This window comes from Mizuhopecten yessoensis, unplaced genomic scaffold, assembly GCF_002113885.1.
Source record: "Mizuhopecten yessoensis strain PY_sf001 unplaced genomic scaffold, ASM211388v2 scaffold965, whole genome shotgun sequence".
Classification (NCBI taxonomy): Eukaryota; Metazoa; Mollusca; class Bivalvia; order Pectinida; family Pectinidae; genus Mizuhopecten; species Mizuhopecten yessoensis.
The window spans coordinates 40511-64290 of record NW_018403810.1 but is presented as its reverse complement, the minus strand read 5'-3'; the positions used below and the strand labels follow the sequence as shown (position 1 = coordinate 64290).

Genomic DNA, 23780 nt, shown 5'->3' with positions numbered 1-23780 from the left:
TAAGTAAAAAAAAAAAAAAANTATAAGTGACTTTCTGTATTTTGGTCAATAATAAGTAAAAAAAAAAAAAATGAATATGAATATAAGAATTGAAAGGCATTTTGTCAATGTTCATACCGGTTTGAAGCAAATCGCTTAAAACATTCCATGAAGCCAGGAAATTGAAAATAAATGCCCTTCAATTCTTAAAGAAAAAAACACTTACAGTAAAGTGTATTAGAAAAGCCAACTGTCAGGAAATGGGTAATAAACTTCTACAAAGTGATAAGTGTTTTATTATATAAAGGTGTTGACATTTCTGATATTATAGAAGTCGGTTTGGCAATGTATACACTTTTATGAATACACTCCATGTATTGTGCAAAGAAAAAGTTTAATACTTTCTAATAAAACAAATCGGCATCATATTTCTCCAGTACTTTAACCAATCTCTGAAAATAAGAAATACATTTCACAGCAAAGAATATTTTGTCCATTCAACAATAGTGTCCATAAGTTAAGATATAAATCAGTTTTAAGATATTACCCTGTCATTTTGTATCAAAGACCAAACTTTCACCTCAGTATGATATCTAACCCCCTTTCATTTACGTTTTCCAAGAATGTGATGAATCTAGTTCTGTACTTGTGGTTACATATGATCATAGTTTAGCAGTATTTTTCATGATTTGAATTCTGGAAATTGAATAATAAAAAACATTTATAAGATGTGTCACTATTACACATGCTCAGATATTTTGGGAAATGTTTTGGTTACTTTGAAGGCTTTATGCTCTCTTACATATAATATCTCTCTCATTTGTGTTAGAGTTATCTCCCTTCTTTTTTAATTTAGAACTACTAGAGTAGTCTTGTACTTTTTCAGATGTATATGACACCTATTAATCATTAACAATAGTTGAACTCATTTAATGAGTTGTACAAGTCGATATATGATGCAAACATATCATAAACAGCCTGAATGGCCTATACACTCTTAGGTTAAAGAGCAGGATTATTTTAACTAAATTTTGTATAGATATCGGGTTTATTTTTTAAACCTTGTAGTGATCGATGCTATCAAACGAGTTCGCAAACTAGGTCTCAAAATTAGCCTCCCTCGAAATATTGTTCACTAACGTACGTTCTCTGCACTGAATATATGATAAGATCCAGTGGACGATTTTAACATGTTTCGATTATGAACTTGACTTTAAAATATGTTTTTTTTGTATGTGTATGTCTCACTTTAAAAATCGCTTCATACTACTATGAATTGTAATTGACAGTCTATATCACCATCTGTTGTTTTGAATTATTGTTGTAAGGAGATGGCTTCATAAGTTGTAATAAATCGTGCCAAATCCTATTTTCCAGTTTTGGTTGATAAAAAAATGTTTAAGTCATATGATAAAGTTCCCGCAAAAAGTTGACAGAGACTCGTAGTTTCCCCGTTTTAGTGTATCTTAATCGCAATTTGCTTATGTCTTCCCTATTTTGCGTTTTGGTCAGGTGGCGCAGTGGACAGCGCATCTTTTACCAAGGCGGCCGGGGTTCTCAGTATTACCTGATCGGGCGTGAAAAGGTATGGCGTAACCTGCACCACGTCAGTTTTCTCCGGGTACTCTGGCTTCCTCCCACATTAAGACCCCGTGCGCTAACATCCAAGCCACCAAGGGGATTAATATAAGTTGTAAAAACTTGTTTCATAATTGTTGTAAAGTAAATCAAGTTATATTTTTAAATGTTTCACGTCACGTCGTCTTTCCATTGGTTTCTTTGTCAATTCACTTTTGGAAGATCAATTTCGTCAAAAGTGGATGAAATTTGGCACAAAACTAGAGAATTATCCAGCGCTTCTCTTGGCAGTATTAATATAGTTATCTGTTTCATAGAATTCTAACAATGATGGGTTGATTGGCAATAGCAGTTTTTACGGCAAAACTTAACATTGTGTGTAAAACTATATATATGGGAATGACGTCGAAAAATTACCATGCATGCTGGGATGAAAAGTGCTATCAATACCAGAGCGTCAGTTAACATTACGTGGAAACCCCTGGATAGTTATCAAAGAGGAGATGTTAAGATTAAAGAGTTAATGAACATAGAATCAGATCCAATGGGAAAATGACAAAACGTGAAAAAGATAAGACACGGGTCGTAGTGTTGGCCTTAGTTTTGATTTCAAATACGTGAGTCAAGCTAGAAAACAAAACAAAACGGAAACGAAAGAGTCTTTAACCTATAATGGAATCAGTCATGTTCTTTTATTGGCATACTAACGTGGCGACCAGACAAATATGTTAACTGACTAGACATATTATCATAATTTAATCGTGTATTATTGGTGTTGCATGGCTAATTGCAATCAGCTTAAAAATAAACATGACTTTGGTTTATTATAAATAGAATCAGGAGCTAACGGGGGTTCTAAAATCATCGCTGCAACAGAAACTAGAACAATTAACTCATACAAATGGTTTACTTGGCAATATTGACGTGAACAGCAAATATATGAACAACATTTCAGTAAGTATCTCTGCCAGTAGCAAACGGTATGTCTAATCAACCCTAATGTAAGGCTTAGTCTCCGGTCTAATCCTTTTCGCGACTGTAACCTTTGGCTTTGTATTCATTGATAAATTAATTCTATACTATAAACAAGGTTTTTCAGGGGCATCTATTTTCCCTACAAACGCAGTTAAGATTTGGAGAAATAATAAAAAATGATAAAAACTAAATTAACAAAAATTGATAATTTAGAACTTTTCCCGACGAACCCCGTAAGGTGCCCCTAGTAACATTCTGTCCGTGACGTCACAATACTGACAGCCATCTTGCTTGTCTAATGTGAGTTGTGGAAATACTACAATCCACATATTTCCCTGTTGTCTCGCTGAAAGAGCGAGTTCAAAACAACTACTGCGATCAATGTGTAGAAATATACTGGTAAGTATTTCAAACTTGTCATTTTCAGTCTGTTTTTAGTCAAATATATGTTAAATTTCACGCAGACAAGCCGGTCAACCAGTGTATTAGAGAGTTATGACAAATATGCATGTTGAAAGTTAAAAGCATGATGTGTAACCGCCGTTAGCGTTGAAAGTAAACCAGTCAGACTTGGAGTAAATAGAACGAGCAAGATTTCTATCAATAATACCATGTCTATGACTCAACATAGTTCCTGCCTTGCCGTTTTCCTTTTCCAATGTACATCGGGCTGACGTTTTCGCGATTCATTCACTCCGTTTTGCATTCTACCCCATAGGCCTATAAATAATCGTTTGTCTGTCTCCGGTCATCTGGATGTTTTTACACACGTTCAAGATATATCTGGACAGAATTGTGTGTGCTATCGTGACATTACGTAACCATGGATGTTTACACACGGTTGATAAGTAGACGATGATACACCACGAGATGAAAGGTAAGGATGATGGTCACGGCTTGACCTGATTGACCCCGTGTTTGATAAGGTCACATGTACTGACCATACATACCGAACATGTGATGCCCTGTGGCAGTGCATGTCTACAAGAAAGAGCGATGTTATTACTGTATAACATTGTCACCAATAAGTGAATTACATGTATACTATTTCCCAATACACATGTTGCAATACACACCCGGGTGTATCCAGGACTCTCCTTTTCCATCCTTCTCAACAACAGGAAGCTACTCCATACTTGCCACCTTTTTGAAATTTCCATGGAGGAGATTACACATGCTCAGAATTAAATGCAAAATTATAATGTGTCTATACAACACTTGGGGGAAAAAATAACACTTTATAAGGACACCGTTTGAGCTGTTCTTTCAGGTGAAATCGTCAGACCTGAGTGAATAGAAATACTGTTTGGCAAAGCTGGTTAAAAATGATCAATTTTCCGGTCAAAATTGGGAGTCTCCCTCGGTGGGCCTCTTAAATAGGGAGAGTTGGGAAGTATGCTACCCGGGGATGGATGACCACCACTTCACACCTACATTGAAACACATGTTGTATTAATATGTGTTTTATATATATGTTTATAATACATATCATGATACACCAAGATCCGCTTAAAAAGTCAACTTTTCGTAATTATTGTCTGCAGAACTATACAGTTATTGTTGTAGACCCAATTGTAAATACTGTCAAAACATATTCTTGTATGAATTTGAGTTCTTACGTTTATGACTGCACTTGTACAGTGGATCACATCTTTACTGAATGATTCCAAAACAATAAGTACTCTTTTGTTAGAACTTGGAATCTATTAAAAAAAAAAATTGATTGATCATTTCAGTAAGTACTGTTAGTGTATCATGATACAGACAAACAGTGATACACAATTTCATATATAACATACAGGAAAGTAACAATAACTTTGGTTCTGAAGAGTGTTGTGTTGCCAGGGAAAGAAAATTTTTGACTCCCCAACACTAGATTTGATCTTGGGTTTGAACAGACATGTTTATTTGACATATGTTTTGAGCCTCACAATTTCAGGGGAAGCTTATAACCAATTGACTTCTGAAGCTAATGCCTGACATAACTCTTCATGCATGTTGTCAGATGGCAAGAAATTCATTAAAAAATTTGGGGGATCAAATACTAATTATATCCATTTTAAATTAAGCATGCCTTAATTAAAGTGTTGTTGGACTGACTTGGCATACCTGGATATCAGTTGTCTGTTAAACTTCCTGGTGTGTATATATATATATGTACATGTATTCATGGTATGTTGCATAATTAATTAATAATGTAGTAATATTTACATATTTTTTTCTGAAAATGAATATTCATTTCTGAATCGAGCAATGGTCATGCCTTGGCAAAACTGTAGACTTGGCTGAGAACTTTTTTGTTTCGGTTTGGTCTTAAATTTAATGCTACAGCGGATCTATACGAGTGTATAATGAGGACAATTTGGGTTTACAAATTCAAATATCTGTGAAGATTTTCGTTGTGTGTAGTTAGTGGAATTTGAGAGCAGTGAGCAATTTCAGCAATTTTTTAAGTCAATATCAAAATTAAGAGGGGCCATATATATGCATTCTATGTAAAATTTTAAGAAAATTGGGACATGGAGGGGTCAATTTCAGTCTTGAGGGGTCATTGACCTCATGGGCCCTTTGAGGATTTACCATGCCTGAAGAAGGAATAGCTAAATACAATCATACATGTATGTACTTTACCTTTTTGAGTTAATTGTTATGTCTGGTAGCTAAGGCTCAGAATTCACCTGTAATATAACATGCTAGCGAGACCTGCAGTGTGAAAAGATTAAGTCAAGGTAATACGATAACTAAGCAGGAATTGTCCTGTCAAGTGGAAGGTCGGAGCAGTCAGCTGTACTGAACCCAAGTGAAGGCAGCATATTTGTATTGATGAGCTAAGAATTAAACATACCGGTAGCTGTGAACGTCCAATGAAAATACTTAAAAATGTATGCATTGTATTTGGCGTTTTTCAGAAATCACCTATAGTTTTCCATTATTTCGGAAAAGAAATCCTTTTCTTGATCAGGGAAAACCCTTGCATTTGAGAGCAGTGGGTCGTATTCAGCAATTTTGTTGTCAATATCAAAATTAAGAGGATCCATTCTATGTAAAATTGATCTAAGAAAATTGGAACATGGAGGTCTTATGAGAAAAGTTTTTTATTTTATTTTATTTTCTAATCTTCCTGATAGATATTTTTATAACATTATATATATAAACATAAGTAAAATATGAAACTATATCTGAAAGAAAGTGGTTAAATCCCTAAGTAGTGTTCATTGTATAGCCGCTGCGCTTCAGCTATGATAAGTGACCTTTTAGTCACTTTTCTGATTCATGACTGACTTGTTTACTGTCAGTGGACTCCATTAACAGTGACCGGTCAATCATAAATGTGTATTTACAACCTCACAGAATTTATGCAGATATCTCTCTATATATATGTGGTCAGGTATACTGCCTGCTAGTGCTAGTAGGGAGATCGTATCTGATTCTGTTTTTCTTCTTTGATAGAATTTTCAGAAAATAAGATTTTAGATCCAAAATATTTGTATTGCTCACCTGCTAATAATATACATTATTTTTAATGAATATCAGATTTCTTGAAAAACATAAAAGAAATTGAACTTGGAAAAGTTAAAATTCTATCTGTGTTGTGCTTGAATCTAGATTATAAGATTGTTATGATTTTACTTCATCAAGTTTTGTTTTTGTCACAGATTTTGAAGACAGGAACACTATGATATTAAGTACCAGCAGTAACTGCTGTGGTTATGTACACTATGTTATAACATAAATCTAGGATCAGATAAAGGCGTGAAGGTTTCAGATTAATACATGTATAGTGTAGTAAATGTCATTGACCTCTGATTCTGTACCTGGTAATACGTGGGGTCAGAAATCTTTGAGGTCAAAAGTAGTATACATGTGTTGTTGAGAACATATTATGCTGAACAGTAATTATAACAGACCTGTTTACATCTATGATTTTAACGTAGTTTCTAAGATTATTGAAGTTAAATTACGCTCTACACCTTTCGGAGAGTAGTTTCTACACTTTATGCGAAAAACATCCAATATAATGCCATTGTGTTTTCGTCGTCCTTTGTTGTGTGTTCTGTATCAAACGCACCCTGTAAACCACATAGTCATACAGACGCTAATCACAATTTTTTATGGACATAACAAACACCAAAGTGATCGCATATTCAGCTAATAGTTTATAGACGATAATCGCAGAGTGGTTTCAAATGGACATCCCTCGAAGTAATAAGAAGGTGGCAACCCAGCGGTACCCATTATCCTACACGGAAAAATTTGAAATGCCCACAGCCCTCCAGGAAGGGCGACACGTTCATGCATTGCACTGTCTGCTGATCAGACACTTCCTGCAAGCATGGCGGTAGTATGGCACCCCCTCCCCTGCCTCTCCGCTACGCGACTCGCATGATGGTTGCGCCAGCATGTGGATACTACACTTTGCTATGTCAAACTACACTTTAATTCCTCTTTGACAAATAATAGTGTAAGCAGGTGTGCAGTAATAGCTGGCTTTACTACCTTTTCTTAGAAAGTTTAGATTTTAGTTAGTTATAAGGACCCCCGTACCACTTCCACACTGTATCTACACATTGGACATTTTCTCATGCACGACTGTAGCTAATTCCTTTTGGGACTGTTATGAGAAATAATAAAGATGAAATAAACAAAATACAATCGATCTGCTGACAACAAAGTGTAGAAATACAGCAGGGCTAGAGAGAGATTTGAGCTACCTGGTCAATGGAAGCGTAGTGGTCCAACTGTGCTACAGCTATATCCAAACGGAAGTACTGTAAAACCACAGTGCAGTGGGACGGGGATGATCCAGTGCTCCAGATAACTTTTGAACATGTGGTTTTTTTTTACCCCTTCCTCTCCAAAGTGGAGGGGTGAAAACTTAAATTTTGAAAGATGAAGTGCTTTAAAAGCAACGTTACCTGAAAATGTTGTAAGATGTTGAATCATTTGTATGTGTTAAACTTTTATTATAGGGTTAAGGATGACTCCAATTCATATTTTTGTGTTGTCTAGACATGTGGTATTTTATTTCCATTTCACTGTGAACACAATCACAGTGAAATGGAAATTAAATGCCACATATCTATTTAAAATGGGGTCGGAAAATATCATAATAGGGTGTGGATGGAAAAACCATTTCCCGTGGCTGACGTCACGGTCCAGACTGTTGGTCAAACGGATGGCCAAACCTTGTTGAACTTGAAATGTTCGTCGTGCTCCAAACACAAGAAGGACAACGTTTTCACAAAGGGCTGCTGGAATATTCAAAAAAGTGCCCTTACCCGACACGAACAATCAGAGTATCACTTGTCCGCTATTGAAAGTATCACAAAAGAAACTTCAATTAAAAAAAGAAACACGCTTCGTGAAACGGGTCACAACATTAATGGAAGACATCGACGATGTTGAAGTTACTGAGAGTAAAACAGATGACTGTGCTAATTCTGTATTTAGGACAATTTACTACGCAGCGAAAGAGATGAGACCAAGTGACAAATAGCGATTGTTTTAAAAGCGCCATGATTCAATTCTCGCTCATATAAGCGTTTGTAACAGGAGTACTATGCAAGCGTCTCAGTGACTCACTTGTAAGCGTATTATAATTTGCTAAATTGGTCCCGGAGACTGACGCAATGTTCCGGATTTTGCTTGCGTGAATTAAGCAAGTTCATTTTTTTCTTTTGCGTAATTTGTGAATTATCGTGCGTGAATACGCATTCACGCAAGCTATCTGGAGCACTGCAGGATCCTAAAAGATGTTCCCCATAGCTCAAGGGGGGATAACTCAGTTTGTTTGGTGGAATGGTTAAGTAATACATGTACAGGTCTGTGTTTCTGTTAGCTACACAATTTATAATTAATAGCCTCATTTATAAACAGTTAAGTTTGAGAATTCAAATTTGGTTGTAATTTTCATACTGTCGTGCTCTCTACCTGATAAAAGTCAAGTAAAACAAATGGATTTTAAACAGCCTGTTGTTTTACAGCAACATTTGTCTGGATAGGTCTTAATAAAAGGCTTTATTGTATAAACATATATATATATATATATATATATATGTGGGATGGCAGACGTTTGAGCCAAGGTTTAGAGTTGACACTTATTTGAATTATTTCATTTCCTTCCTAGTGATCTGGGTTTGTTTTAACAGAATATGAATTACCCTGTATTGTTTAAATCTGTAATCTAGGCTAGGGCCCACCAATAGGTCCCCTTTAATATTTTTATTTTTTTGCAAATAGTTTATTTTCAAGGTATACCTATATTGGTATCAAAAGACACTTATTTTAATTATTTCATTTCCTTCCTCGTGATCTGGGTTGGTTTTAACAGAATATATATTACCCTGTATTGTTAAAAACCTGTAATCTAGGCTAGGGCCCACCGATAGGTCCCCTTTAATATATTTTTTCCCAAATAGGTTATTTTCAAGGTATATATATGTTGGTATCAAAAGACAGTAAATTGTATTGAAGACAAAACTCCCCTAACTTTACAACACTCCACCAGTCAGAGATGTGTACAGGAGTAATTAACCCTGAGTTACATATTTGTGTATTTGTGTGTTTGGTTTAACACTGCAGTGCTTTACCTATCTGTTTTGTTTCCTCCTTCTTCAGGAGAAGAATGCCTTTTTGGCGCCAGGTACAATGGTTTTAGTATTGATGTGTTTGCCAGGAATTAGTACTGTATGTATATATTTTAGAGGAGAGATGGTGTGTGTTATTGTGATAATAGATAGAAGGCTTTACAAGTTCTCTGTCAGTCTGTCTACAAACCAAAACATCCTCTTATCAACAGTATTTTCTGTATATATACTTAAAACACCTAAACATTCAGATGTATACAAGCTTCATTCAATTCTAGGCAAGTACACTTGTAACATGTCTTAAACCCTGAAATACGCATTCATGTACATAGATTATGTCTAAAGGCGTCAGGGGTTCTAGTTCATTTATATATATATATATATATATATAAAGGTCACATGATAATTTTGCTGAAATTATGTTAAATTTGAAACATTAAGAGTTTTTCTGATATTATTGAGTTGAATATGTGCACAAACTGTCCTAAAAATAAGTCTAAATGTGTCAAGGCTATAGTGTACATGTATGTAATTTGGATAATGCTTTTTGAGACATCAGTTTCTCTCAAAGTAAAAGTTGAAATATCAGCATATTTGCTTGCTACAATTGTTTACTGGTTCAAGGTTGAAGGTCAGAGTAACAATATTTTGAAGCTTGTGAAAATCATTTTCTTTCAGTGTTATGAATTGATAACCTTGTAGTGGCTTTTTAACTTGTGACAAAGCAAACATTAAATAATTTGTGAATAAAAGTACAGAACAAAAAAAGAGAAAGTTGTTTTCAACTTTGAGTAAATTCTTAGTATGTACGCCATTAGGGTTTTTCCAATTCAAGGGAGATAATTCCAACAATACATTTAGAAATCACTGCTTTATCATGAACAATTTGTATTCAGGGAATGGTGTACATGTGTAAAAGGTATGTACATGATTGTGTGGGTGCTAGCAGGGGTCAATGGATAAACCTTCTCACTGTAGTCTGGTGGTGATTGTGTAACGGGATACCATTACTACCATCACTATGGGTTGTGTGGGTAATACCTGAACGACACACATGTAAGCTTACTGTAAGATGGTTACATCATCACAAACCCTTCCAGCTGTCTGTTTTTGCAATAGTTGTAATACCTGTTGTTTATAATGCTAGAGCTGCTACGAAGCATGGATTTGATGAACTGATCTTGGTCAAGTAGAGCCTTATCAACAGGTATCTGTATCATAATACATATAGAATCTGTGGTTTCCATTTTTGCAAAAACATTGTTGGTTATAATATTTTTTTTTGTTTTGTATTCAGAGATGATTGGCCAATTTAATACAGAGCAAAACATCTTATAAATATACATTAGTTTTCTAGTATTTCAGGTGAATTAGTTTGAAAAAGGTTAGATTGAAAATTATAGAAAATTTTATTGTATGAAATTATGGATGCCAGGTATACCTAAATTACAGTCACTTTACTGAGTTCGTCTTTAAATGACCATCATCATGATCATGATTTTAGTAATTTACCATGACAATTAAAAGAATCGATTCTCTTCCTTCCATTTACCACTAATTAGTCCAGTTACCACTAATTAGTCTAGTTACCACTAATTAGTCCAGTTACCACTAATTGCCCAATCACACATATATATATCAAGCCATGCCAGTATTTTAGGGACCGAGTCACAGACTGACCTTTTTACTATACATATTATTTATTCTTTACCACCTCACAATACAGACATTTACACTTGTAAGGAAGTTGGTTACAGTGTTGTTGGATTAACATTACTGAGAGTTCATCTAGATTCCCCTAATATAATGTAATACATACATGTATATATATATAGATATTGTGTGCAAATTATAGATTTTTTTCTTTCTGGATCAGTATAATAAGATTTGTTGTCGGGTAGGCTACTTTGTTTGCATTGATAAATTAACGCAACTGTTACCAAGGAAAGCTAAAAAACAGTTAACATGTAGTTCTAGTATACACTGTGTATATAATGTACAGCTACAGCTATATATACAGCTGAGGTTTGAAAGACACCTAGAGGACAAACAGTGTGAACTTGTGTGTGGGTGCAGTATTTATATCTTCCTCCTAGAACACAATACCAGCTAACTGTATGTGATGTTACCAGATGCAAACTTGTATCACTTGCAAGATCTGTAAACAAAAGCCCAGAAAAGTTTTAACTCTTTTGCACTTGAACAGTGGAGCAAATTTATCTTTGCAACGATTATGATGGATTTATATTTGTCATTTAAAACAACAAAAGTTAAAGGGTGATTCAACACTGGACACATTTGTTTTAATGCCGGACAAAAAAATATGTTTTTTCTGTCACATGTTGGAAAATTTTTGGGTAGGTAGTATAGGTAGGTAATACATTTTATTTCAACAAATAATTTCATATGGTTTATATAGGAGAGTGATCTTCAGCAGTGCTTCATTGAAAATTGCCTTAAAAACTTTAGGGTATGCACAAAAAGTAAGGGTGGGTAGGGTTACTGGAAACACTTAGTATTTTGTATTCGGCCTAAAATGAAAGAAAATACTTCCTCATTTGTCAATTATTCTAATTTAAAAACATCTGATTGATTGAGCGGTTTTACATCTGCTTCACTACAAAGAAGGTTTTTGTTACCTAGCAGACAATACAATTAAACATCTTTACATAATAGGACAACATACCGGGTATCTCTGTTGAAAAGGGAAGCAACTCATACCATTGAAAGAGTTATCTGTCCTTTGCAAATGGGAGGTAGAGATAATCATCACACATACAATTATCATTATGATAAAAAGAATTATTTTAGCTGATGGCAGTACTTGACTGTATAGCTTAGGAGATTGTAGTAGGTGTATTGCTGTCATTATACTACTGTTGTTGTGTAGCTGTTTAGGGAGTGTAATGTTAGGTTAGACGGGGTAATTAAGACTTACCGACTGATTGTGTATATCATTGTCTTAATGTCAGATCAATTATGTAACATATTACAACAACACAGTTGTCTCCTTTCATTTGCTGCATCTGATAACACCTCGGGAAGGTCAAATAAGTGTTATTCAGAACTAACAGGAGCTGGGATACTAACTGTTCACCAATAATCTCTCTGTACCTCATATAATCATTTCAGGTCCGATCACTTGACTACCTTTACATCAAAAGCTGTATCTGTGTATACCCATTGTTATGCCCAAACCATTTTACAGAGATGAGGAATGTTTGTGATATAGTGTTTTTAACCCATATATCCGTCTCGGGTCCCATCCCATCCTGATAATTGTCATGACTCTTAAAACTTCATTTCTGAACAGAATCTCGTCAAAGTTTAAAAAAGATCAAGTTTCAGAATTCCTCAAATGAGTTCATATTTCAGGGTCCCTTGGTCCACTATGCCCATGCCATGGTCATTGTTGCTATTTATAAATATAGTAAGTGGTACTTGTCAGATACATGTGTGCAGTGCTGACTATCATCCAAATTCCGAAATCCAAAACGATTATTGTGGTTACCGATTTCTTGTTAGTGATAATGGGGAAGATATTGGGTCAGGCACACAGTGGGGGCCCTGACCTTTCAGTGTTCTTATTGACTAGTAAACAATGGACCTGTGGAACATATATATTGTGGACAAGTTAACGTTGTATTGATTGGATCACACTGTTGCTAATTAATATAAGTGGTTTATTGAGTGGCTGACAGAGGTCACTTGATACCTTACTTGTACAGTTATGAATAAACCAGTGTTTACATGTCTATTTATATGGGGCTAAAATAAGTCCCTGTTCTTTTCTACACATATTTCTGGGATAAAAAAACCCACCAAAATCTGAAAGATACATTTTATTAGATGTTTAAAAAATAAAGTTGTTTTACACATAATGTAATCTGCCAAGATGTCAAAAAATTGTTTAAGGGAATGCATTATTTGATTGGTTTATAATCTTAAAAAAAACTTACATACTTTTCTTTATAAATATTGTTTATTACAAAAAATGTACTAACAAAGATAGAATATTCAAAAACGGAAAAAAAGCAGAAGCAGAACCATTTTAAGTGACGAATGGGTCCATTGAACAGACCTAAAGATGGAACTGATAGATGCCTTGTTGTTCTTAGAAGAAAGGATAATTAACAGATCGTATTCGTAGGGCAATATTTGTAGATAAGTTTGAAAAAACAGTGTAATTTGTGCAGTTTGTCATTCTGAGATGTGAATCTGCGTTGTTGGCGACTATCATGATAGAGTAGGTGTGAGTTACTCCCAACGACGTCACTCGGGTTAACACACAACATACTCCTGGAAGTTTGCTTTGGAGGGAATGCCTTATTATTGGACACGAACAAAAGTATGAGACAAACAAACATTGTGTATTGAGAATCTAGGTTGATGGTGGGCTGTGTAGTTCGGGAGGAGTGCGGGTCCACAAGACTACCTCCTTTATCAGAATTGTCAGTGGTGCCATGTGCATCAGACATGTGCCTTGTTATTATGTAATTACTTGGCAGTGAGTAAGAATTCAGCACATTCTACATTGTATCATGTATGTACATATTAACATAAATTGATACGCAAATGATAAACAATTGGTTAACTGTATTGCATATGTGCTGTATGATCTAGTCTACATATACAGGTCTGACTTATCAATTGTCTGGACTCTGTCTATTAAACCTAGAATAACCCAAATAATCTAGAATAACCCAAATAATCTAGAATAACCCAAATATAGTTACGTTTTCCTTGTACATCAATAATAACCCAAATAATTTAGGTTTTCCTTGTACATTTATAATGATTTTAATATATTTATGTTTTCCTTGAATTGTAACCAGTCTTGTGGTGTCTGGTTAACTATATATTACTGGTCCAATAACTGTATTAGTCGTCCAGTAATCTGAATTTTCAGTGTCTAAAATGTCTATGATAATCCAAATGTTTACAAGGTAGGTAATTAAAAAAGTCTTGTGTTTCAAGGTTACAGGTTTTGAGGTGTCTTAGAATATCTACCGTATTACAATTCAATACCTGTAGCTATGGTTACAGGTCTTGAGGTGTTTAAAATATCTATGATCCAAATGCTGTAGCTAGGTTACAGCTCTTGAGGTGTCTAAAAAATCTATGATCTAAATGCTGTAGCTAGGTTACAGGTGTTGAGGTGTCTAAAATATCTATGATCTAAATGCTGTTGCTAGGTTACAGCTCTTGAGGTGTCTAAAAATATCTATGATCTAAATGCTGTAGCTAGGTTACAGGTGTTGAGGTGTCTAAAATATCTATGATCTAAATGCTGTTGCTAGGTTACAGCTCTTGAGGTGTCTAAAATATCTATGATCTAAATGCTGTAGCTAGGTTACAGGTTTTGATGTGTGTAAGTAAAATATCTATTACTAAACAAAATGTGTAGGTTACAAATCTTGAGGTGTTTAATATATATGGAAAATTTTCCAAATATCTAGGTTAAAGTTTTTAGGGTGTTTGTACTCTGTCTACAGGTCTAGGGTGTTTGTACTCTGTCTGCAGGTCTTGGGTGTTTGTACTCTGTCTACAGGTCTAATGTGTTTGGACTCTGTCTACAGGTCTAGGGTGTTTGGACTCTGTCTACAGGTCTAGGGTGTTTGGACTCTGTCTGCAGGTCTAAGGTGTTTGAACTCTGTCGACGGGTCTAGGGTGTTTGGACTGTCGACAGGTCTAGGGTGTTTGGACTCTGTCTACAGGTCTAAGGTGTTTGGACTGTCTACAGGTCTAAGGTGTTTGGACTCTGTCTACAGGTCTAGGGTGTTAGGACTCTGTCTACAGGTCTAGGGTGTTTGTACTCTGTCTACAGGTCTAATGTGTTTGGACTCTGTCTACAGGTCTAGGGTGTTTTGACTCTGTCTACAGGTCTAGGGTGTTTGTACTCTGTCTACAGGTCTAATGTGTTTGGACTCTGTCTACAGGTCTAAGGTGTTTGGACTCTGTCTACTGGTCCAAGGTGTTTGGACTCTGTCTACAGGTCTAAGGTATTTGGACTGTCTACATGTCTAAGGTTATTGGACTCTGTCTACAGGTCTAAGGTGTTTGGACTCTGTCTACAGGTCTAATGTGTTTGGACTCTGTCTACAGGTCTAAGGTGTTTGGACTCTGTCTACAGGTCTAAGGTGTTTGGACTCTGTCTACAGGTCTAAGGTGTTTGGACTCTGTCTACAGGTCTAAGGTGTTTGGACTCTGTCTACAGGTCTAAGGTGTTTGGACTCTGTCTACAGGTCTAAGGTGTTTGGACTCTGTCTACAGGTCTTGGGTGTTTGGACTCTGTCTGCAGGTCTAGGGTGTTTGGACTCTGTCTACAGGTCTTGGGTGTTTGGACTCTGTCTGCAGGTCTAGGGTGTTTGGACTCTGTCTACAGGTCTTGGGTGTTTGGACTCTGTCTGCAGGTCTAGGGTGTTTGGACTCTGTCTACAGGTCTTGGGTGTTTGGACTCTGTCTGCAGGTCTAGGGTGTTTGGACTCTGTCTACAGGTCTTGGGTGTTTGGACTCTGTCTGCAGGTCTAGGGTGTTTGGACTCTGTCTACAGGTCTTGGGTGTTTGGACTCTGTCTGCAGGTCTAGGGTGTTTGGACTCTTGTCTACAGGTCTAGGGTATTTGGACTCTGTCTACAGGTCTAAACTGTCTCCTGGTCCAAATATCTAAGCCAAGTCTAGAGCCATTACAAAACTGCATGCCTGATTGTATACATGCATTTCTTGAATCAATTGATTAGATAAAATCAAGATATTACATTACCATTTTCAGGTTTCTTTTGTGTGCATCAAATGAGAATACTTGAATTTGTTAAATCATTTGGATAATTTCGGGATTGGTGTGAATGTTTCACATATGCACTTGGTAAACTTCTTGAAATATTTTGAATATGGTCCAAAGGAAATTGTGAAATCTGCTTTGAAGTTGCTTGGTGGTAAAGTGGCTCTTCGTTTGTATGGGAACCATGCCAACTGAGTCCGGATCTTCTAATTGTAAAACAGAGTCTTGAGGTCAAGGTATAACGCCCCACCCCCAACATTGAACTTTGACAGACTTGAATCAAGTTGCATGTAAGGTTGAAATGCAAACCTTCATTAAACCATATGTACATTAACCCTTTCACCACTATAGGCCATAATGGACTCATCCAGATCGATGCATGGGAGAGTTTACTAAAGTTACTTAGGGGTGAAAGGGTTAATCCTATAAGTCCAAACCAAAACAAAACACTTCTTGAAAAATTAAATAGGTAGCTAAGCAAAACTTTATCTTGCAAAAGAATTTTACAATTTTTCCTCAGAGAAACCAACATTATGGTATCTGATATGTCTGGGCACTAAAACTAGCTGGAAGGACGGTTATAGGCAAAGTGGAAACAAACGTTTCTAGGCCTTTTGTCTGAGGATGTGAAATATGGGAACTACACTTGAACCACTTTGTTAACTTAGTGCTTTGTACATGTACAACTGTATGTATACGGATGTAATTGTGTTTCTGTTGGGAGAAATGCCAGATTTGAAAATCAAAAGAACATGAGCTCTAATTAAGAATCTTAGTTAGTTGACAAGGTAGATGAATTTTTCAGTAGTTTTTGTAAAAGGGTTTGAATTTGCATGGAATTATGTATAAATTTATAAAAAAAAAACCAGCAACATAAAAACGTCAGTATTAAGGATAAATAATGTGTCATATTGTGCCAGGCCTGCATCATTGAATGACAATAGCTCTAGATAAACCAGATGTTGATATCTGACTTTTGAATTAGTTTAGCAAACAATGACACATTGAATTGTGATATATGGAAAGGGCAACATCAGATGATATAACAGTCGGCATCAGATCTGTGCTAGCACTGGGAGGCGAATACACGAATATACATACACAGGTGTCTCTGGCACATTAACATTCACACATACACACATGCACAACACACATGGAGGCACGTCCTTTGAAAACATGAAACAAACAAATAGATGATATACCTGTATATATATGCATAGAGATGACATTGTCAAATTTAAAGCCTTGCAGCCTTGTTAAAAAAGTTATCTTTGATTATACTGCGTCATGCTTATAATTAGCCCTATATGGCCCTCCTACATTGGTAGAATTCACTATCAGTGATAATGTGTCACGGCTATTTATGGAAGTGGTGATGTGGGTTTTACATACATCAGTATAGCAGTACTAGTGTAGTCAAGCATGTAGCTGACATCTGAGCTACAACTTGCCCAGACACCAGGGGGACACTGAGGAACACCTTTCTGCCTCATAACAGGTACAACAGGGATTCAGGTACAACAGGGATTGAGTACCTTATATAGATGAGAAATAATTACCTGTCCCTGTTTTTAGTGCAAACCATATTCATGTTAACTTATTCAGTCTTACACCTTTAAACTGGACTTGCCCAGTCTTTGATTAAGTAAGGACATACATGTATATAAGGTTCAAATGTGACTTCGGGGGTGGATGGGTCAATGTGTTCATGATTCAGATAAAACTCCACCTATATATAGTTACAAATATGAAAAACAATGTACAATATTAAGTACAGATATAATTAAGGAAATGATATAAAACACCTCAAAAGATTATTTTTTATCCATATATAGTTGTATAGCTATTGTTTTACCATGTGTCCTGATTCAGTGCTGATGAGCTACACTATTAGCGTACATCAAATTCAGACAGTATTACACAGTGTGTCTGTGAAGGGGGGGGGGGGGGGGGGGGGNGAGGAGTACAAACTTTATCAGATGCCCCCATTGAAGCACATTCTTCTAAATAGTGTCCTGCAAAGAATCGCAGGTTAACATGTATAGTGTGATTGGCTGAGATTTCATATTGTATCTACTTTGTCAAAGTTGGGACATTTCAGTGAGGCGAAACTTTAGTGGCCCTAGTTGATGAAGTGTCTTCTTCACCTTACCATAGATTAGAGTTTTGATGAAGTGTCTTCTTCACCTTACCATAGGTTAGAGTTTTGATGAAGTGTCTTCACCTAGGCTTACCATATATTAGAGTTTTGATGAAGTGTCTTCTTCACCTTACCATAGATAAGAGTTTTGATGAAGTGTCTTCTTCACCTTACCATAGGTTAGAGTTTTGATGAGGTGTCTTCTTCACCTTACCATAGGTTAGAGTTTTATGAAGTGTCTTCTTCACCTTACCATAGATTAGAGTTTAGCGGCAGTATTTCGAAGCAAGGTGGCCAAGGGCATTATACTGAGGTCTCAGTGATGTTTTTGCATTTTTCTGTATAATATCTTTAAAATAGAATCTCTATTTTATACAGTAAAGGAGTGTTTATTCAGTGATTTTTTTGCTTGCTTTTACAGCCAAATTCAGGCAGTTTCCCCTAGGTAAAAATGCCTTACTTTCCCCGAAATGACCAAAAAGTGAGAGCAATATTTTCCTAATTTTAATAAAATGCTATTTTTTTGTAAAATTCAGGTAAAACAACACTGGTATTGAAGCTTGATAGTTGTGATTTGTCCCTTAATTAGGCTGTATTGAAATGATTGAAAGCTGGATGTTAGCTATCCCACAGTGACAGAGTACATACTACTCTTGTCACCTGATCATGACTGCTGCACCAGTTATGATGTCAAGTACATCTACTGGCAACTTGATCATGTAACGACAACCAGCTCATGATCAGAGGTCTTTGAGTTGATGTAGGATAACTCTTACAGTGCAAGTGTTTGTGGAATGTTCACTCACAGATTTACTGTTTAGTGTTAATTTGATGTCAGTGTGTCAAACGGTCACAGCATCAGGTATGGGACAAGGCACAGTTATGTGGTGTTCTATGCAGAAGGTATATATAATATATGTACCAGATTTAGGACAGTTTGTGTGTACATATTTAGCCAAATCACATATATTGTCTAGAGCCATTCATCACGTGGATGTATATAGCTGCTATTTAGTAGCTATAGGCCAGGCTAGCAAATATTTCCTGGTCATCTCATTATACAGGTATTAAAACATTTATTATGTGCACCTGTAACACTGAAAACCAGTTGAGATTTTATGAGAAAATTATCTTCAAAATATTTTAAAGGGACTTTACCAGTTTTTGTTGTGCTGATCATTTATCAGAGGGTAGAAAATTAAATGAAATCAGATGACATGCATATGGATATTTATTATAATGGCAGTGATTTTTATTGCTCAGTTTTACAGCTAATACAGACTGTTAAATCTCAAAGCTCTAAAAAGTGCTTTATCCTCAAATGACCAAAAATGAGGAATATATTACCAATGGCAATAAAAATAATGCTGTATTTTCCCAATTAATGAAGGAACAGTCAGTTGTGAAGTTTAGGTAAACAAAAACCTCTATAGTCTAATCAAAAGGTCGGAGTGGTCTAAAACCGTGGAATACAATTAGGATTTGTCTCACAACTTACCCTGAGATATTTGAGTGATGTAACCTGAAACCCCTTTTGTTCTGACCTGATATCCTATTGATTGTAAATAAGACAAGGAAGGAAGCCGAGATACCAGGAAGACAAATCTGACCAATGGCAGACAGTTTGAAAGTTAAGTTATGTACCTCAGTACATGTCTGTGTTACAGTCAAAACAAATGGACCCCCGCATTGTTGATGATGATTATTGTAACTTTGGCCCCATATCGTTGATGATGATACAATTGATGTTGATAACTGATCATTGCAACTTTGGCTCCGGTATTGTTGATATGTAGACTACAATGCAAGGGTACTTCTTAGCCCGAATGAATGTCGATGTAGCTAGATTAGAATGTAAATATTATTAAATACCGGGTTGGTATAAATTTTATGATGTGATACACTGTAATAATGATAAACATATTTTATGGATTAATGTCATCCTCCAGTAACAGTTACTATATATATATATGTATGCGTTGCATTTTGATGATATTGCATTTAAAAATTGGTCTAAGGAAATATTGGGTTAATGGAATCTTTCTTTGTTCACTAAATGTCTATGAAAAGTTTAAAGTCACTTTCTGATACTATCATGATAAATTTAAGTTTTTTCTATATATATTATCTAATTTACTATGTGATAAAAAGGATTTTTGGAGTTATAAGTATAGCTGGTGAGCTATATATATCATGACTTATACCTTGTGAAACTTGGATCATGCAATATATTGTTAGCATTAAAAAAATCATGCCACAACTGCGATTAGAAAACATTAACATTGAATGTCCCTCGGGTTATGTTAAATGTTTAAAAATAGTTCCCAATATTCCTGCTGGTACAGTATGTACATTTGTAGAGCTATTTAAAGTCCCCCAAATTTAAACCTCAGGACCTGTAGGGCATATATATATATATATTATATATAAACAGTCAATTTCTATCCAAACTATTTGTGAATACTTTAAATTTAAAAGTCCATTTATCCCTGTGGCTACCTGTTTCTAAAGGCTTTACCTTGGCAAATACTCACCACTTCCTACCGACTGGGCTAGGGAGAATTTCTGTTTAGCTCATTCTGTAGGTTGTAAGACTAGTAAACCAGATTTTCTGGGATAATCACCTCTGTTACGTACTATGGTTTGAAAAATTGAAACATTTAGTTATTGTGTGCAGTATTAGTATTTTTAGCCCGGTCCTGTTTCAATTTTATTCCCGGTTTTATTTCTAAAAATATTATCTTGCCAATGTTGTAGTTTATAACCCATGCAGAACCACAACAATTATTTTGTTTGGCCTAAAATTGTCACAGAAACTTAAATATGGATCTATATATGAATGTTTGTAATAATTATAGTTGAGGTGGAATGTCTATACCAATTATTAACCGACTAACAGTTACTTTAATGGATCCATGGTGAGAAAAGTTGTGTGTAATACCGGCCCAGCATGTGTGGATGTGTCATCTGGGTATTTCAACATTCCGCTGAACAGATTTGCTGTGTGGCTGATTTCGTAATGTAAACAGTCAACATTGAAATGAGGTACATCAGGGACAGTTCATCTTGCCCTGATCATTATCGCACAACTAAAAAAAATGAGGTTGCTATTTCTCAAGAATTTGTGTAGGTGTTTTGTGGTATCTGGTCTCCTCTATAGTTTGGTCACAAATGACTGCAGTATAAATAGACCACATGGAAAGCCCTAGATTTTATCTGTCCAATCATATGAGCCACTATTTGACCTTGACCATTGACACTGGAATCCTGCGTACCTGGTACAGGTTTTATGAATGACCAAACCCCACCTTGAGTATTACCTGTAGCAGATCATCTGTGTGTGTGTCTCAGTGCAGTTTTAACCGAGGATAACAATCACACGACTTCCCTATGGATGTTTAGATTTGAACGGCTCACACTAAGTGGCCACCTCGAAGGGATCTTGTTGTTTGAACAAGGATGAATTATCACAGGTTTGGTCCGGTGTGAATGGTGTCTGCGGAATTAACCTTTCCTGGTGGTTCGGGCCTTTGCTGTTTATCCCCATGGTCATTAGTACCTGAGCTTGTAAGTTCAGTCGAGGTGAATAGGTTCAGGTAGATTGTGTCTATACTTTATTGTACACGGAGGCACTATATGTGCTGAGGACAGCAGTCCTGATCAGATCTACACAGATTTGATCTTGTGGATCTAACGAAAAGGGCTGACCTGATTGGATTTGACTTGCAGATTGTAATCTGAAAAGGCTGAAGAAAGTGTATGTACACTTGATAAATTTTCACTTGCAAGGTCTGATCTCATAGATCTTTGGGGACCTCTAATGAGAGATTTGTCTGGATTTCTAGTTGATGCTGCCTGGGACTGTGGCAGACCACCCACACTCAGCCTGCTTGCTGTCGATGCAGGGGCATGCCGTGTACAGTGACCCTTCCTGGCTCATGAACCTCAAGGTAGGACTCCTCAGCCATTATACCTGTCGGAAGCTTCAAGACACTTTCTTGTTCAACATTCAAAGTGTTCAGTGATAACAGTAACACAGTTTCATTTCAAGATGTGTTCATTGTTTTGGTGGTTGGGGAACAAGCTAGGCCTGGGGGAGGCATACAAAAATGGGCAAAAATGTTTGGTTCCTATTAGAAAATGACACCCTAAATAAATCTACACAGTACTTGTGATGAAAGTTGAATATCTTTTAAACCAGTAAGAAATGAAACTATACAATTACAAATATGGTTAATTATATACTAATAGTATAGGCACCTCGTCTATTGATATATATTAATTTATGATGGTCAATCAGCAAGATAAGTTTTCTTGGGTCCTTTCACTAAGTATTGTCAAAAGCTTAATTAAGTTTCCACCATAAAATTTTCAGTATTTCCAGGAATTCTATGTAAGTCCCATCAAAATTGTATGAGTGCTTTAAATTTGACGCAGTGCTTTTTTGCAATAACTTTTGAATCGGATGTAGATTTATCAGTGTAATTAAACTGATCCCACAAAACACCTTTACAAACTGATAAATGGTGTTGTAGGCTCGGTGAAAGACTTGTGGCTATGCATGTGTGTAAACATCCAAACTTCACCAATGTCTCTACTTCCTCTTTGCATGTATAAAATTACAGTGTGCAAGTGTCCTAAGCAAACATTCACACTGATAGAGCATCAGATACAATGTACACACACTCATTTAACTCATTCACCCCTGAAGACACATGTGAACTCTTCCAATTCAAAGGTTGGAATAGTTCATTGTGAAATTTCAGGGATGAATGAGTTAAAGACAGATAACTGAGAAATATAAAAGACTTGTTGAGTCTTCAGGTGTTGGGAATGATGTTAACTGGTTTCCCATGATTAGAGCCCCAGGTTGAGGCTTGCTGGATCAGAAGGGTTCAGGAGGCTTGGTGATTTTATTATCCCATACTTTGAAGATGACAGCAGTTGATGAAACATACTTTTCTGGTTTTCTTTTCTATGGTGTAACTTGCAATGCTGGAGTTTATCAGTTAATTATCAGGTGATGCAGAAATCAAGACTGTTAAATGTCATGACCTCACTCTAGATGGTCATACTTCAGCAGAGCTGTGTAACATTGTTTTCGACCTGACCATGTACGTCTTACAGTGCAGACCATTTACGTCTTACAACTGCAGACTGCAGGCTGTTTGGTTTTTTATTGGATTTAACAATACTTTACCTTTTCTACAAAATTTGGCTTTAGTTTTGGCTATTATATCGAATTATATTGATTATGGAATTAGGTGAGGATTATTGGAATCAGAAAGGGCTAACTGATCAATTTTCAATTATGATTGATCATCAGCCCATGACTACTAGTAACAGACCAATAGACACAGTATGATATATCAAAACTAACTCTGAGTTACCATTTGTTGATCAACTGTAGCTATAGGCTCCTACAGGTAAATGTGTACCTTCATCAGTACTATATGATACCCGTATTTATTTTAGAACTAACAATACCATGAGTGCACAGCTATTTTAGATTTTATGCACATACCCTACATGAACACTCTGCTGTTCATTATGAATTTTTAAAGATAATTTCTTTTTCTCTGATCAGGATAATTTAGTTTAAGGTTTGTTGAATGAGTTTGGCTTTTATATTGACCTACTGCTATGAATGAGACAGGTTGTCACGATCTACTGAACATAGATATAGATATATTTTCTGTTTGTGTGAATGGAAAGAGAGTAGTAAACCGTTTCCCTGCACT

The 23780-nt window shown here is 35.9% G+C and overlaps 1 protein-coding gene across 2 annotated transcripts in view; it reads left to right on the top strand.

Moving 5' to 3' along the window:
* Nucleotides 1–2803: 2803 nt before the first annotated feature.
* LOC110455797 (protein tyrosine phosphatase type IVA 2-like) overlaps nt 2804–23780 on the top strand; it is a 53819-nt gene continuing 32842 nt past the window's right edge. The window contains exons 1-2 of one of the 2 annotated variants that reach the window (XM_021506196.1): nt 2804–2931; nt 21885–21989. The gene's annotated coding sequence lies outside the window, so the exon portion shown is untranslated. The remainder of the gene's footprint in view (nt 2932–21884; nt 21990–23780) is intronic. The other variant, XM_021506180.1, reaches the window with a different exon arrangement.